Raw genomic sequence first — 16,455 nt, 5'->3', positions numbered from 1 at the left:
CGTGGGTTCCATCTGAAAACACAGATGTTTTCACTGGAGTCAAATGACAATGTGGATAATGTTCAAATACATTCCTAAAGAATAACTAGGGCTTATCCAACTTTGGGGTGAATGTCGTAACGGGATCCTAGTGTCAGAGTTAGTAAATTCGTTTAACCCGAGTAGAAGAGAGTTCAGAGTCCCAGAGTAAAGGTCGAGGAGTAAAAGATCCTAGTACCACCCGATGGCGACGTGGGCCCGTAAGGCACACAGCCAAGTTAGTAAAAGTTTTTACAATGTCTAGACTCGACTTCGGCCAAGGAGTGTGGAAGGGGAGTTCCTACAGGCAGTCGTCTCTGATACCAACTTGTGACGCCCCCGATTCAATCGTACACTAATCATACACGCAAACGTGTACGATCAAGATCAGGGACTCACGGGAAGATATCACAACACAACTCGACAAATAAAAATAAGTCATACAAGCATCATATTACAAGCCAGGGGCCTCGGGGGCTCGAATACAAGAGCTCGATCATAGACGAGTCAGCGGAAGCAACAATATCTGAGTACAGACATAAGTTAAACAAGGTTGCCTTAAGAAGGCTAGCACAAACTGGGATACGGATCGAAAGAGGCGCAGGCCTCCTGCCTGGGATCCTCCTAACTACTCCTGGTCGTCGTCAGCGGGCATCACGTAGTAGTAGGCACCTCCGGTGTAGGGGTCGTCGTCGACGGTGGCGTCTGGCTCCTGGGCTCCAACATCTGGTTGCGACAACCAGGTAGAAGGGATAGAGGGAAAAGAAGGAGAAAGCAACCGTGAGTACTCATCCAAAGTACTCGCAAGCAAGAAGCTACCCTACATATGCATGGGTATCAAATGGAGTAAGGGTATCATATGTGGACTGGACTGCAGAATGCTGGAATAAGAGGGGGATAGCTAGTCCTATCGAAGACTACGCTTCTGGCAGCCTCCGTCTTGCAGCATGTAGAAGAGAGTAGACTGAAGTCCTCCAAGTAGCATCGCATAGCATAATCCTAACCGATGATCCTCCCCTCGTCGCCCTGTGAGAGAGCGACCACCGGTTGTATCTGGCACTTGGAAGGGTGTGTTTTATTAAGTATCCGGTTCTAGTTGTCATAAGGTCAAGGTACAACTCCAAATCGTCCTGTTACCGAAGATCACGGCTATTCGAATAGATTAACTTCCCTGCAGGGGTGCACCACATACCCCAACACGCTCGATCCCATTTGGCCGGACACACTTTCCTGGGTCATGCCCGGCCTCGGAAGATCAACACGTCGCAGCCCCACCTAGACCAACAGAGAGGTCAGCACGCCGGTCTAAACCTAAGCGCCCAGGGGTCTGGGCCCATCGCCCTTAGCACACCTGCACATTGCGTGGGCGGCCGGAAGCAGACCTAGCCTAGTGGCGTTCCAGTCCAATCCAGCGCGCGCCGCTCCGTCGCTGACGTCAAGAAGGCTTCGGCTGATACCACGACGCCGGGATACCCATAACTACTCCCGCGTAGATGGTTAGTGCGTATAGACCAAATGGCCAGACCCAGATCAAATACCCAGATCTCGTTAAGCGTGTTAAGTATCCGCGAACGCCGACCAGGGCCAGGCCCACCTCTCTCCTAGGTGGTCGGAACCTGCCCTGTCGCTCCGCCTCAAAGATCCACACAGAGGGCCGTTGGGACAAAGGTCCTTTCAGCCCCCAATCCGTGAATCACTCGCGGGTGCTCCACAAGCCGACCCGTCTTTAGTCACCACATGTATCATGTATAAAGCATATAGTATATACCCGTGATCAACTCCCGAGTGATCACGGCCCGATAGTATAGCATGGCAGACGGACAAGGATGTAGGGCCACTGATGAAAATACTAGCCTCCTATACTAAGCATTAGGATTGCAGGTAAAGGTAACAACAGTAGTAGCAAGGACAGGCTATGCATCAATATAGGATTAACGGGAAGCAGTAACATGCTACACTACTCTAATGCAAGCAGTATAGAGAAGAGTAGGCGATATCTGGTGATCAAAGGGGGGGGCTTGCCTGGTTGCTCTGGCAAGAGAGAGGGGTCGTCAACACCGTAGTCGTACGGGGTAGCAGCGGCGTCGGTCTCGGTGTCTAGAGAGAGAAGAGGGGGAAGAAACAATAAATATAATGCAAGCATATGCATAGTGAAGCATGACATGACAAGTAACGATGCTAGGCGTTCCCTAACGTGGTATGAGGTGGTACCGGTTAAGGGGGAAAACATCCGGGAAAGTATTCCCGGTGTTTCGTGATTTCGGGCAGAGGAGCCGGAGGGGGAAAGTTGCGGGTTCGATAGGTTAGGGGTGTGTGGCGGACGAACGGACTGCGAAACCGGATTCGTCTCGTCGTCCTGAGCAACTTTCATGTTGAAAATATTTTAATCCGAGTTACGGATTAAAAGATATGATTTTCTAAAGATTTTATTAATTTCTGGAATTTAATTAATTAATTATTTAATTTGAAAAATGAATTTATGATGTCAGCATGATGTCATGCTGACGTCAGCAGTCAACAGGGTTGACTTGGTCAACCTGACAGGTGGGTCCCGTTCGTCATACTCTGTTAGTTAATTAACAATAGTTAATTAGGTTAATTAGCCATTAGGTTAATTAATCAGGATTAATTAAATTAAGTATTTACTTAATTAATTAATTAATATTTTAATTATCATTTATTTTTATTTTTAACGTTCTGGGGGGGGGGCCTGCGGTCAGTGGCATGGCCGGTCCAGTCAGCAAGGCTGACCGGGTCAACAGGCCGGCCGGGCCCCTAGGGCCCACGGGTTAGTGACCCAGGGGTGGCCCCAGGTCGGCCACGTCGGCGGCCGGCGTTGGGGAGCTCCGGGGAGCGTTCCCGCGGCGGAGGGGCGCCGGACCTCGCCGGGATTCGCCGTCCGGCGGCAAAAATGGCCGCGGGCGGGTGCGTTCGAACGTGGAGGGGATGCCGCGTCCAACGGTGGCAGAGGCACGGCCGGACTTGGCCGGAAACGACGCCGGCGAGCGGCGGAGGCGGCGGTGGGATTCGGGACCGCGTCGGGATCGCGCTACGGGGCTAACGGGAAGGCCAGGGGGGCTGCGCGACGCGCTGAGCACCAGGGGCTCGGCCCCGTGACCATTTGGTCACCGGAAGGGCGCCGGCGACGAGATCCGCGACGGGGGCGCTCGGGTACGGAGGGGAACGAGGGGGAAGAGGAGGGGGGGCCTTGACCGAGCGGAGGAGGCGCGAGGGGAGGGGGGGTACGTGGGGCGCGGTGAGTCGGCGCGAGCCGGAGCGCGACGAGCGCGACGCCGGAGCGAGCTCCGGCCATGGCGACCGAGCGCGGGGGTCGACCCCTACGGCTACAGAGCGAAGCAGGGGAGGGAAGAGCTCACGGGGGGGGACGCGTGGGGTCTCGGAAACGGGCTCGGGGCGGTCGGGGGCGTCCGGCGGGGAGGAGGTCGAGGCGGCGGCCGTCCGGCGATGCGGATCCGGCGAGGTGGGAGTCGGGGACGGTCCCGAGGCGACGAGGGGGGGGGGTTCGGGCGTCCTGCGCGGCCGGTCGGGGAGGAGGGGAGGAGGACGAGCGCCGGTGGGGTGGGGCGCCGGCGTCGGGGGCGACGGGATCGGGCGGATCCCGATCCAGATCGGCGGGGGAGGGAGGAGAAGGGGATCGGGGGGGAATTGGGGTCGGCTAGGGTTTCCGCCGACCGCGGGGGGGGTTATGGGAGTGAGGGGGTGGGCCGGGCCAGGGGCTGGCCGGCTGGGCCAGGTGGGCTTGGCTCAGTTGGGCCACGGCCCAGGGAAGGGGGGGGCTTTTCTCTTCTTCTCTTTTTTTTTGTTGCCTTGACCCTTTTCGTATTTTCTTTCTTTTATTTATTTTCTCTTGTGTCTCAATTCAGTTTAAAATATTTATGCATTTTATAAAACTGGGGCTCCTACACCACAATTATCTATGTAATATTTAGTACAAACCGAACATTTTTATTTCAATGTTTGAAAACTTTTATTATTTACCAAAGTTTGAATTTGAATCTTGGTCCGGTTTTGATCTAACGACCGATTAGCAACAGTAACGTAGGTAACGTGGCTCCATTAGCGTGGGATTACTGTAGCTTAATTACCCGGGCGTTACAGGCGCCGAGGAAGTCGCCTCGCTGCTCAAGGTGCAGTCTGACAGGCCACAAAAGGAACACATACACCAACGCGCCCATTGCAGATTTCTACGACTGATTTTGTTTTGTTTTTATGGTTGAAGTATAACAGTTCATGTAGCTGTGTTTATGTTGGCTGTCAGACTGCTAGTGACTCTGCCATATATTAGTGAATCTCTGTATCTGTAGTTTCGTTGTTGTGGATAATTAGTTGGAGACTCTGTGTTTTCAGTTTGAAATCTCTTGTTCGCTCCTTTCCAATCTGTTGGTGATGAAACTGTATTTCTTTGATTGGTGTATCACGTAAGATTCAAGCTTCTCAGGGAAAAAACGCCACTTACTGTGTGGGTTTCTTATTTTGAATGACAGCCACCGTCTATCCCACTGATGTTGGTCTCCACCTGAACCTCGCCGCACTCTGGGCAAGTGATGAGCGGCAGAAGCCTTTCCCTGGAACGAACTGGGGATGAAGATGAAGCCATGTCGATTGTGTTTGAGGAGGAAGACCAACCCATCTCTGCTATAAGTAGCCGGTGAGACCAGGGCAACGGTTTGATTCCTCAACGTCCGAACTCAAACAGCTCCTTGTCGTGGGACATGTTGACGGAGTCGATCCTGTGCCGTGTACACATGTCTTTGAGCCGATGCGCGCTGTGACCACGACATGCAGCTGTACAACACTCTTGTGCCTGCCAGTATACGTGAGCCAGCATTGTTTATTTACTGGCAAATACGAGCGCGGTGTATCGTCCTCTTCTGCAAATACATGCAGAATACAGTAGCGTCATACCCCTTGGCACCGATCGCGACGGGCACTGACGAGGCTGATTACGGCCTCCAGGTAGCTCGGCCACCAAAGGCCATTTATATATATATATATATATATATATATATATATATATATATATATATATATACTCCTGTGCCTGCCAGTATACGTGAGCCAGCATTGTTTATTTACTGGCAAATACGAGCGTGGTGTATCGTCCTCTTCTGCAAATACATGCAGAATACAGTAGCGTCATACCCCTTGGCACCGATCGCGACGGGCACTGACGAGGCTGATTACGGCCTCCAGGTAGCTCGGCCACCAAAGGCCATTTTCGTGTATATATATATATATATATATATATATATATATATATATATAGGTGAAATGTTTGGGGCACCTAGGTGCCTGGGCACCTTGATCGGGTCCAACCCGTTAGTGCATTTTCTAGAAATTCTGATTTGTTTCCTAGTATTTGCATGCAAGACTTTCCATGTATGACATAGAATTAAGTGTTTTAAATTCTCTCAATTAGTACATCTCCTTTTATTGTTTTGTTTCTCATTACATTTTCATGCAGAAGTTGTACAATATGTATTTGCGACTATATACTAAAATTGATTTGGTACCATGCCCTCAAATTTGCGTAGACAAAAGTTAGGTATCATACCCACTTTGCGACTACGTATAGTACCTATGTATTATTGGGTATATACTTATAATTTTCAAGTGAGGGTATGTACTTATCTGTAAATATGATGAGTATGCACATACCTAAAAATATATTGAGCAATCCTAATTTCTCATATCTGTAATTGTATTGGGTACTATCAATTTCATATCACTGGGCGATTATATACCAGTACGGTGGCATACCCAAAATATAATACTTTTTTGAATACATACCCGTAATTGGTATGGGAGACATACCCGTAAATAATATACTCAAAAATAAAATACACATATATGTCTTGAAGACATACCCGTAAATGATATTGGAGACATATCCGTAAATAATATACCAATATAAAATACAAGTACTGTGTTGTAAAAATAATTACACACACTATGTTCTGAAAATTAAAATGATGTAATATTAATGGTGACATACCTAAACATAATATACCTTTTTTAATACATACTCAGAAATGGTATATGAAGGCATACCCATAAAATAATATGCCCAAAAATAAAATACATGGTATATGCCTGGAACACATAACCGTAAATAATATATAAGAGACATACCCATAAATGATATATCAAAAATTAAAATAAACATACTGTGTTCTACAAAAATTACATGTATATTGAAGACATACTCGTAAATGATTTTCAAGACATACCAGAAAATGAAATAAGTGTACGTATAAGAAAGAAAGAAAGAAGGGCACGTAATGGAGCATGCATGGCCTTAATGGATCATTAATTGCTGATTTTCTCTCTCCTTCTAATGTGGATACTAAATGTCCATATCAAGCAATAACTTTTTCCTAATAAAAGAGGTAACAGGTGACCCGTTAGTGTTAATAGTAGTTACACATGCACACATCTCAGGCCTCTTTTGGTTCATAGGATAGGATTATCATAGGAATAGGAATCTTGTAGGAAATGAGATGACATGTATCTCAAATTCTATGAGTAGGAATAGGAAACAAGATGTCATTTGGTTGACACCAAAAGAATTTTTCCATTGAGTCTAGACTTTTTTTTATTTTCCTATGAAATATGGAGGATAGGAACCAATCCTATGTAGGAATATGAATCCATTCCTATGAACCAAAGGCTCTAAAGGAAAAAATCCTATAAGAATCCTATCCTCTAGAATTCCTACGAAATTCCTCTAAACCAAAGGAGGCCTCAATGTAATCCAACACTCTATAGGCAAGGTGCCCAGGCACCTAGGTGTCCCATATGGTCATCCTATATATATACCGGTCTATTCTGATAATATTATCAGAATAGTTATTCTGATAACACTTCCGCACTGCACGCTCAATGCAAGTGCACGTCATTGTTTGAACCAAGTGTGCTGCAGTACTCACACGAGTGAACTTCGTGTCGAAAAAAACTGCCTGCAGTGTTTTTCCGGTACTGTTTTCGCTCTAATTTTTTAACCATTTATCGGAACAAGGTGTATAATATACCGTTGAAAAGCTATTGATTAGGCACAACTTCATCATGTTGAACACTTTTCGAGATTCTTCTCGGTTTAAGAGCAGTTTCAAAAATGGTGCGGCGGATGACGAGTGGCAGCGAGCGTATTTTCGTGATTTTTTTCTAAACCGCTCATCAGAATAAGGCAAATGATACGCCGTTGGAAAGATATCGTCGAGGCGCATCTTTTTCATATCTATTATTTTCTCTAATTCGTTACGGTTTAAGAGCAGTTTTGAATTTACTTAATCGCGGAATTCTATTTTTTTGAATTTTTTGCAATTTTCGGTACTGTTTTCTCTCTAGTTTTTGAACTGTTTGTCGAAACAAGGCGTGTAATACATCATTGAAAAGCTATGGACAAGGCGCAACTTTCATATGTAGAAATGGTTTCGAGATTCCTTATAGTTTTAAGTTAATTTTAAAAATCGTGCGGCGGATGATGAGTGACAGCGACCGTTTATCCTGAAATTTTTACAAACCGGTTGTCGAAATGATTCAAATGATATGCGGTTGGAAAGATATCGACGAGATGCAACATTTTCATGTAGAACACTCTCCTAATTCCTTACGGTTTAAGAGCAGTTTTAAATTTACCTAAAAGCGGACACTCTGTTTTTCGTGAAGACCAAAATTATCGTGAGTACTTCATTAGACAGAAGAACGCACTGCTTCAAACGAAAAACCGCACTGCAGCAGGCAGTCAAGTGAACTTCATGATTTCTTTTTGTCGGACATAAAGTTTCTCGCAAAAGTTTTTGTTCTTTTTTTCAACTTTTTTTTTGAACGAGAGTGGACCGCAACACTCACAAAAATGAACCGCAACACTATCAAAAGTGAACCTCAGGAGTTTTTGTTGTATTTTTTCATACTTATTAATTTTTTACACACGTTGACCAAGCGAGTGGACCTTTCATCGGACAGAAGAGTGCACTGCTTCAAACGGAAAACCGCACTGCAGCAGGCTGTCAAGTGAACTTCATGATTTCTTTCATCCTTTTTCTAACTTTTTTCTAAAAAAATTATGAAACACAAAACACATGGTACCTGGTGGGATGAGTGCAGTGCAGATCAAAGGGAAAGTGAACCGCTACACAAATTAAAGTGCACTGAATGGATTTTTTTATCGTTTTCAAACTACTTTTGTATAAATACGTTCAAACTAAATTATCGAGGCTAGTGTACTGCATTTTTTTGTAAAATGCTTTCGTAAGTTTGCAGGGTTGAGGTTACTGAGCTGCACTATTATTTTTTCATTTTTTCTTTCTCATTTTTTTATGAATGCTCCATGACTGCTGAGACGAGATAAGTGTATTGTATCAATGTTTCTCAGAGCGAACCACAAAGAACTTCGTCTGCCGATGCACCGTACTGCAAGTGCACCAGCCCAAACCGCATGAATGCAATGCACCACCACATGATGTAGATTTTATTGAAACAAACACCCTGTTTTTTTGGTCCCTCTGAATCGCACAAGAGGGAAGCTCGTCGAACTGAACTGCAGGATAAAAATAAGCAAACCCTTTTGTTGATGAACCGCACGGTGTCTAGATAAGAAAACGAGCTACACAAGGAAACTATCAGCATCACCACACCTGGGAATCGCACGCGACGGCAACCAGACTACAACTTCGCGCTCTGCTTATCGGAACAGCACACAGGCACCAACCTTACTGCATCGCCACACATTGTTTATGGGAACCGCACTGCATCAACGAGTAGTGCATACTGCATCACTGAACTTTTTGAGCTGCATCATTTTTTGTCACAGGAGGTGTACTGCACGCAAACCACCAATGTACCGTCAGCTTCCTGCTCGCGGTTTGTGCTGCATCCGCACATGGAGAAAACTGCAGCACAACGCTCATTCTCTCATGGCCAGGAGGGAAGAGGAGCTCGGGGGCGTCATCTGAACCACTTGCCAAAGTGCCGTCGAGGGAGCAGGGAACTGCACGTTGCCCGCCGGAGTGCTGCTGCATGGGAGGCAGCAAACTGCAGCACCCATGCCACGAACGCCAAAGTAAAGATGCGTGCTTGATGTGCTCCGCAACAGATTAGGAGGGAGAGGTGGATGGAGCCGCCGGGGGGCTCACCAAATCTGGGGATGAGAGGTCCATGGGGGGCTCACCAGATCTGGGGAGGAGAGGGCCACGGTGACCTCGGTGCGGGGAAGGCGTGGTGCAGCCCCCAATGGGAGCATATGGTCGTCCGACAGAGAGAGGCGGGGCGGCCGACGGAGAAAGGTGGGGCGGCCGGCGCGGTGGAGCACGCGGGGGTCAGCAGCATCCGCACCTCGACCCCGTCTCCTGCAATCGCGGCAGGGACAGCTCCGCCCGGATCCATCGACGGGGAGATGTGCATCGGGGCGAGGGGGTGGGGGAAGGGAAGCGGAGTTGCGCACCACGGCGGCGCTGGTTGAGGCCCAGCCTGGGGGCGAGAGGAAGGTGGCTAGGGCGGCGGGGCTGGATCCGTCGCAGGAGAGGCGCCGGGGGGCAGGAGAGGGCGCATCGGGGCGGTGGAGGAAGGTGGGAGGAGGTGGCGGCGGCGGGGTGCTTTGGCGAGAGACAGGGGAAGACGGCGGCGGCTGTGGCCCAGATTTGGAGGTGGATCTGGAGGTGGTGGTGGAGACCATGGTGGCCGGCGCGTGGGGGTGGGGGATCCCAGCGGGGAAGAAGGTGGGGGGTGCGGGGGCCCGTGCAAGGAAGAAGGTGGGTTGTGAGGGGGGCGCAAGGAAGAAGGTGGGTTGTGTTGGGCCGGCAGGGAAGAAGGTGGGGGTTCGGGGGCCCCGGCGGGGAAGAAGGTGGGGGATCGGGGGGTTGTGTGCAGGTGTTCCGGAAAGGAAGAAGGTAGGGATGGGCACGGGTGAGTGTTATCAGAATAAGTCTAGGTGTTATTAGAATAAGGTTTTAAGGCGTGTTATTAGAATAGACCCATCCTATATATAGAAAAATTGATTAGTACTCCTAGAAGTACATACTCCTAGCATCAAACAGCTCACGCCGATGTGGTAACGGCTCAAAAATGCATGCCCATTAGCAATTATTTAATCAAATAAAATTATTAATTAATTACCTGATAAATCTCTCTGCATGAATCACGCATAGTTTGAAAATTAGTTCCAAGAAATTAGGGATCAGGGATGTGCGTAGTTGCCCACATATTAATACCTTGCCTAACGGCGACGCGACCGTCCGGTGAAACTCTCCCAGCCCGATCTCCAATTTCTTCGATGCACGGCCTATCCCAACCTGCGGCGAGCTGATCCATCCGGGACTCCGGCGAGAGCGGCTGCCATCCAACATCCGGGACTCTGTCCTGGTGCTAAAAATTGGGGTTTGCCATCCAAGTACGTGCTCCATCCGGGACTCCGGCGGCGATACGTAAGAGACATCCTTGTGTTATTTTCTATAAGCATTCATGTTAACTCCATGCATTCATCTCGGCTCGTTGTTGCATGTCACAGTAGTGAAATCAGGGCAGTCCAGGGGCTCCATGGTGAACATAGATGCGGTCGGCGGTGGCGCTCGACGGCTCGGCTCGATGACAGAGAGAAGATACGTGCGGCGGCGACACGAGGACCTAGGATTGCATACGTCGGGCTTTATTTTGGCAGATGCAATATAAGCATCCTGCTACTCTAGTTAATTGTAAGGCAAATCAGTAGATCCATGGAAATGATAGCTACTGTACATGTTGTCCGTTCATGGACTAATTCCTATGATGTATGATTAAATTATACTTACATCCTACTATAAATTTATATTCGTGTGCGTACATGATCAGATGGCATCGGCTGATCCACCATATGTATGCAACATGCATACGCAGCAAGCATGCAAGGGCAAGCGTGCTCTCCGCTGTGATGTATATATACATTTGTATTTTCTGGTATGGACCAATATAAATATTTGAAACATCTATACTTTTTTGTATTTAAATAATTATAGTACACCAGTCTGATCGGTATTTCTAGTACATACTCCTTTGTAAACCAAGTGGCAAGTGGTATATACCGTTGATCTGGTATGAACATTGTAGTATATACTTCTTCCATCGCAAAAAAATATGGTATATACTACATGGCAAAAAATGTGGTATATACTCAATCCTAAAAAATGGCATATACTCCGTCACTAGAAAGTGGCATATACTATATTGTGAAAAACAATTTGACATACACTTCACTTAAATAAATGTGGTATATACACCATCTATAAAATGTGGTGCATACTTTACCAAAATTTAGTACACTACATTTGGAAAAGGTCGTACATATTGAGTTATTGACGCACGAGAAAAAAATTATAATCCATAAAAGAAAGTGATGTATGCTTCATTTCAAACAAAATTGTGGTATGTGCTCCATAATTTTTTTGATGCATACTCCATCAGGAAAATGTTTTCTATACTCCATTAAAAGTATATATGGCCGACAAATATTAATACATGGGTACTAAAAGAATTAGCTAGCATAGACCTCACGTGCATGCAGTGCTTTTTTTGATGGGAACATGCATGCACTACTTCACTTCACCTATATACTCATTTTTTTAACCTATATACTCATACATGCCAGGCGTGTGGTCAAAAGGTTTCGATGTTCAGAAGTTGAGATCCACAAATACAGTCCCTTAATTCTAGGATCAGAGACCTACCCGTGCGCACCACAACAGAAAAGTAGCTCCAATTTTTTTCTGATTAGTTGGTTTGTTAGATATTGGGTATATCCACTCAAAGGACCCATTAAAGGGTGGGAGTATGTACTCTGGAAGTATATATATATATATATATATATATATATATATATATATATATATATACATATATATATATATATATATATATAATGGAGTATTCTGTTACTAGTAATAGAATAATATTCTGTTACCCCTGCGCCCTATATAGACACGCGCGTGACATAACTACAGATTTCCGCATCCAACCCACCAGCTCGAACCGGCTCGATAGAAAAGAAAAAAAACTCCATCCTGCCTCCCTCGAACCACCCACTTCACGATCCCATCTCGCCACCGTCGCCACCCCTTCCCCTGCTGTAACGCCCGGATAATCGTGCTACAGTAATCCAACGCTAATCATGCCACGTCACCACGGTTAATGTTGCTAACCTATCGCTAGTTCAAAATCGAGTCAAATTCAAATTTAAAATAAAGTTAAATAATAAAAAAATCCAAAAATTAAAACAATAATGTTCAGGCGGTGCCATAATTTGCATATTTAATTATGATGTAATAAACATATTTTTATAAAGTGCCTAAATGATTTAAGTTGAATTAAAACAGTAAAAATAAATAAATAAAAGGAAATGGAACAAAACAGAAAGCAAAAATAAAATAAAAGAACCCCCCGGCCCCTTGGGCTTCGGCCCAACTGGGCAAAGGCCCAGCCGGCCAAACCCCCCCCCCCCATTCCCCATATCCACTCCCGGCCCCAAACCTTAACCGGCCACCACCCCACTCCCCCACTTCCCGAATTGGATCAGGATCAAGGAGGAGGTCGCCGCCCGACGCCGTCGCCCCCTCCCCGTCTGGACCTCGCCGGCGCTCCCCTACCGGTCTACCCCTCTCCGCTGTGTCGTCCCCGACGGCCCCCTCGAGCCCCATTGCCCAGTCCCCTACTCCTCTCGTGAGCTTCCCCTTCTCTCTCCCACGCGCTGCGCTCGTTGTTGCCCGCGCGTCGGGCTCACGCCCATCAGCGCCCGCGCTCCGGCCGCGGACGCGCTCACCGCGGCCCTGCCGCGCCCGCGCCTCCCTCGCCCTGCTCTGCCTTGCCGCCCGCTTCCCCTGCTGCCGCCCGCACGCGCGTCGCTCCCCTCTGCTGTGGCCGTCGCAGCGCCCGCATGCCGGGGATCACGTTCCGGGCCGCCCTCACCTAGCGCCGCAACGCCGCTCGCCCGCTCCCCTGCGCACTGCTCGGGACGCGCACGCCTACGCCCCTCGACGCCTGCGCCGTCGCAGCCGCTACGCTTCGCATGCGCCCCCCTCCCGCCCCCACCCCGCATCACCCGGCCCACGCGCCGCGCGCCCCGCCAGCCTCGCCGCACTCGCCCCGCCTCCGGCAGCTGTTCCATGCCGACTGCACCCCACCTCCGTCGCTACTTCGCTCCCGCCTTGGCTCGCCCCTCCTCGCGAACGCACCCGCCACCCCGCGCTCGGCTACGTCGCCCGCTGATGGCCATGCCTTGTCGTCCTCGTCGCACGCGCTGCGAGGCCGAGCCCCAACGCTGCTTCACTCGACGCCGGCGCCTCTGCCGAGCCCACCCACCGTTCCAGCCGTCGCCGGAGATGGCCGCGCCGGCTTGCCCCGCTCGGGTGCCCAGCCGGGTCCCGGCGCCCACCCGCGCCCATGTGCCCGCAAGGCCGTGGACCACTTACACGTGGGCCCTAGCGCCCAGAACGTCTATTAAAAATTAAAATAAAATAAAAAATTGATTAATCAATTAACTAAATAATTAATTAAATAATTAAATAATTAACTTAATTAATTCTGATTAAATTAACTAAGTATGATTAATTAACCTAATGACTAATTAACCTAATTAACTATTGTTAATTAACTAACAGAGTATGACAGTGGGGCCCACCCCTTTAATTAATACTAATTAGGTTAATTAATTTGTTTAATTAAAATGTGTCACTGACCAGTGGGGCCCACTGGTCAGGTTGACCAGTCAACCCCTGTTGACTGCTGACATCAGCATGACATCATGTTGATGTCATAAATCCAATTTTGAATTAATTTAAATAATTAATTAAATTCCAGAAATTAATAAAATCTTTAGAAAATCATATCTTTTAATCCGTAACTCGGATTAAATTATTTTCAACATGAAATTTGCTCAGAACGACGAGACGAACCCGGATACGCAGCCCGTTCGTCCGCCACGCATCTCTAGCATAGCGAACACGCAACTTTCCCCCTCCGATTCATGTGTCCGAAAACGTGAAACACTGGGGATCTTTTTCCGGATATTCCCCCCCTTCACCAGTACCACCTCATACCGCGTTAGGGCACCCCTAGCACCGCTACTTGTTATGTCATGCATCGCTATGCATCTGCTTGCTTAATATTTATTATTTCTTCCCCCTCTCCTCTCGCTAGACACCGCGACCGACGCCGCTACTACCCAGTACGACTACGGTGTTGACGACCCCTCTCTCTTGCCAGAGCAACCAGGCAAGCCCCCCTTGATCACCAGATATCGCCTACTCTTCTCTCTACTGCTTGCATTAGAGTAGTGTAGCATGTTACTGCTTTCCGTTATTCCTATCCTGATGCATAGACTGTCCTTGCTACTACTGTTGTTACCTTTACCTGCAATCCTAATGCTTAGTATAGGATGCTAGTTTATCATCAGTGGCCCTACATTCTTGTCCGTCTGCCATGATATACTATCGGGCCGTGATCACTCGGGAGGTGATCACGGGTATATACTATAAACTTTATACATGATACATGTGGTGACTAAAGTCGGGTTGGCTCGAGGAGTACCCGCGGTTGATTCACGAATTGGGGGCTGGAAGGACATACTTTCCCGACAGCCCTCTATGTGGATCTTTGTGGTGAAGCGACAGGGCAGGTTGATACCACCTAGGAGAGAGGTGGGCCTGGCCCTGGTCGGCGTTCGCGGTTATTTCAAGATAACACGTTTAACGAGATCTTGATATTTGATCTGAGTCTGGCCACTGGCCTATACGCACTAACCATCTATGCGGGGACAGTTATGGGCACTCAACATCGTGGTATTAGCCGAAGCCTTCGTGACGTCAGCGACTGAGCGGCGCGCGCCGGATTGGACTGGAACGCCTGCTAGGCTAGGTCTGCTTCTGGTCGGGTTCGCAACGTGTAGGTGTGCAATGGGCGATAGGCCCAGACCCCTGTGCCATAGGATTTAGACCGGCGTGCTGACCTCTCTGTTGTGCCTAGGTAGGGCTGCGACGTGTTGATCTTCCAACGCCGGGCATGACCCAGAAAAGTGTGTCCACACAAAGGGGATCGAGCGTGTTGGGAAATGTGGTGCACCCCTGCAGGGAAGTTGATCTATTCGAATAGCCGTCTCCCTCGGTAAAAGGACGACCCGGAGTTGTACCTTGACCTTATGACAACTAGAACCAGATACTTAATAAAACACACCCTTCCAAGTGCCAGATACAACCGGTGATCACTCTCTCACAGGGCGACGAGGGGAGGATCATCGGTTAGGATTATGCTACACGATGCTACTTAGTGAACTTACCATCTACTCTCTTCTACATGCTGCAAGATGGAGGTGGCCAGAAGCGTAGTCTTCGACAGGACTAGCTATCCCCCTCTTATTCCGGCTTTCTGCAGTTCAGTCCACATATGATACCCTTATTCCATTTGATACCAATGCATACATATGTAGTGTAGCTCCTTGCTTGCGAGTAGTTTGGATGAGTACTCACGGTTGCTTTGCTCCCTCTTTTCCCCCTTTTTATACTCGATTGTTGCGACCAGACGTTGGAGCCCAGGAGCCAGACGCCACCGTCGTCGATGACTACTACTACACTGGAGGTGCCTACTACTACGTGCAGCCTGCTGACGACGACCAGGAGTAGTTTAGGAGGATCCCAAGCAGGAGGCCTACGCCTCTTTCGATCTGTATCCCAGTTTGTGTTAGCCTTCTTAAGGCAAACTTGTTTAACTTATGTCTGTACTCAGATATTGTTGCTTCCACTGACTCGTCTATGATCGAGCTCTTGTATTCGAGCCCTCGAGGCCCCTGGCTTGTAATATGATGCTTGTATGACTTATTTTATTTGTAGAGTTGTGTTGTGATATCTTCCCGTGAGTCCCTGATCTTGATCATACACGTTTGCGTGTATGATTAGTGTACGATTGAATCAGGGGCGTCACACCCGCCGCCTTGCGCCACCACCCCTCGCGCCGCGGCCGACCTCCCCCGTTCCAGCGCACCGCCGGCCTCCCCCGTTGCTGCGCGCGGCCATGGGCCTCCCCGTTCCAGCGCGCCGCCGCGGGCTTCCCCCTTCCAGCGCGCCGCCGCGGGACTGCCCCCTTCCAGGGCGCCACCGCCGCCCCCATGGCTTCAATCTGCCGCCGTCGGATCCCCCGGCTTCCACCTGCTGTTGTCATCCCCCTAGCTTCACCTGCCGCCGTGGCCGCCCCGCTTCCACTAGGCATCGTCGGGGGTCACCCCCGACACCTCCACCATTGCCACACGCGACACGTCTCCTCCCAAGGACGCGGTTGCCTCCCCGCGCCTCCTGCCGGCGCCGTGACCACTCCTCCCGGCAATGCACCATGTGTGGCCCATGTTCCGGCATCGCCCTCCGGGGCCTCAGCGCGCAAGCCGTTCAACTATGCCACATGAGGCCG

This window comes from Triticum urartu, chromosome 7A (genome assembly GCF_056163025.1).
Source record: "Triticum urartu cultivar PI428250 chromosome 7A, HENAU_Tu73, whole genome shotgun sequence".
Classification (NCBI taxonomy): domain Eukaryota; kingdom Viridiplantae; phylum Streptophyta; class Magnoliopsida; order Poales; family Poaceae; genus Triticum; species Triticum urartu.
This window is presented reverse-complemented; position numbering follows the sequence as displayed.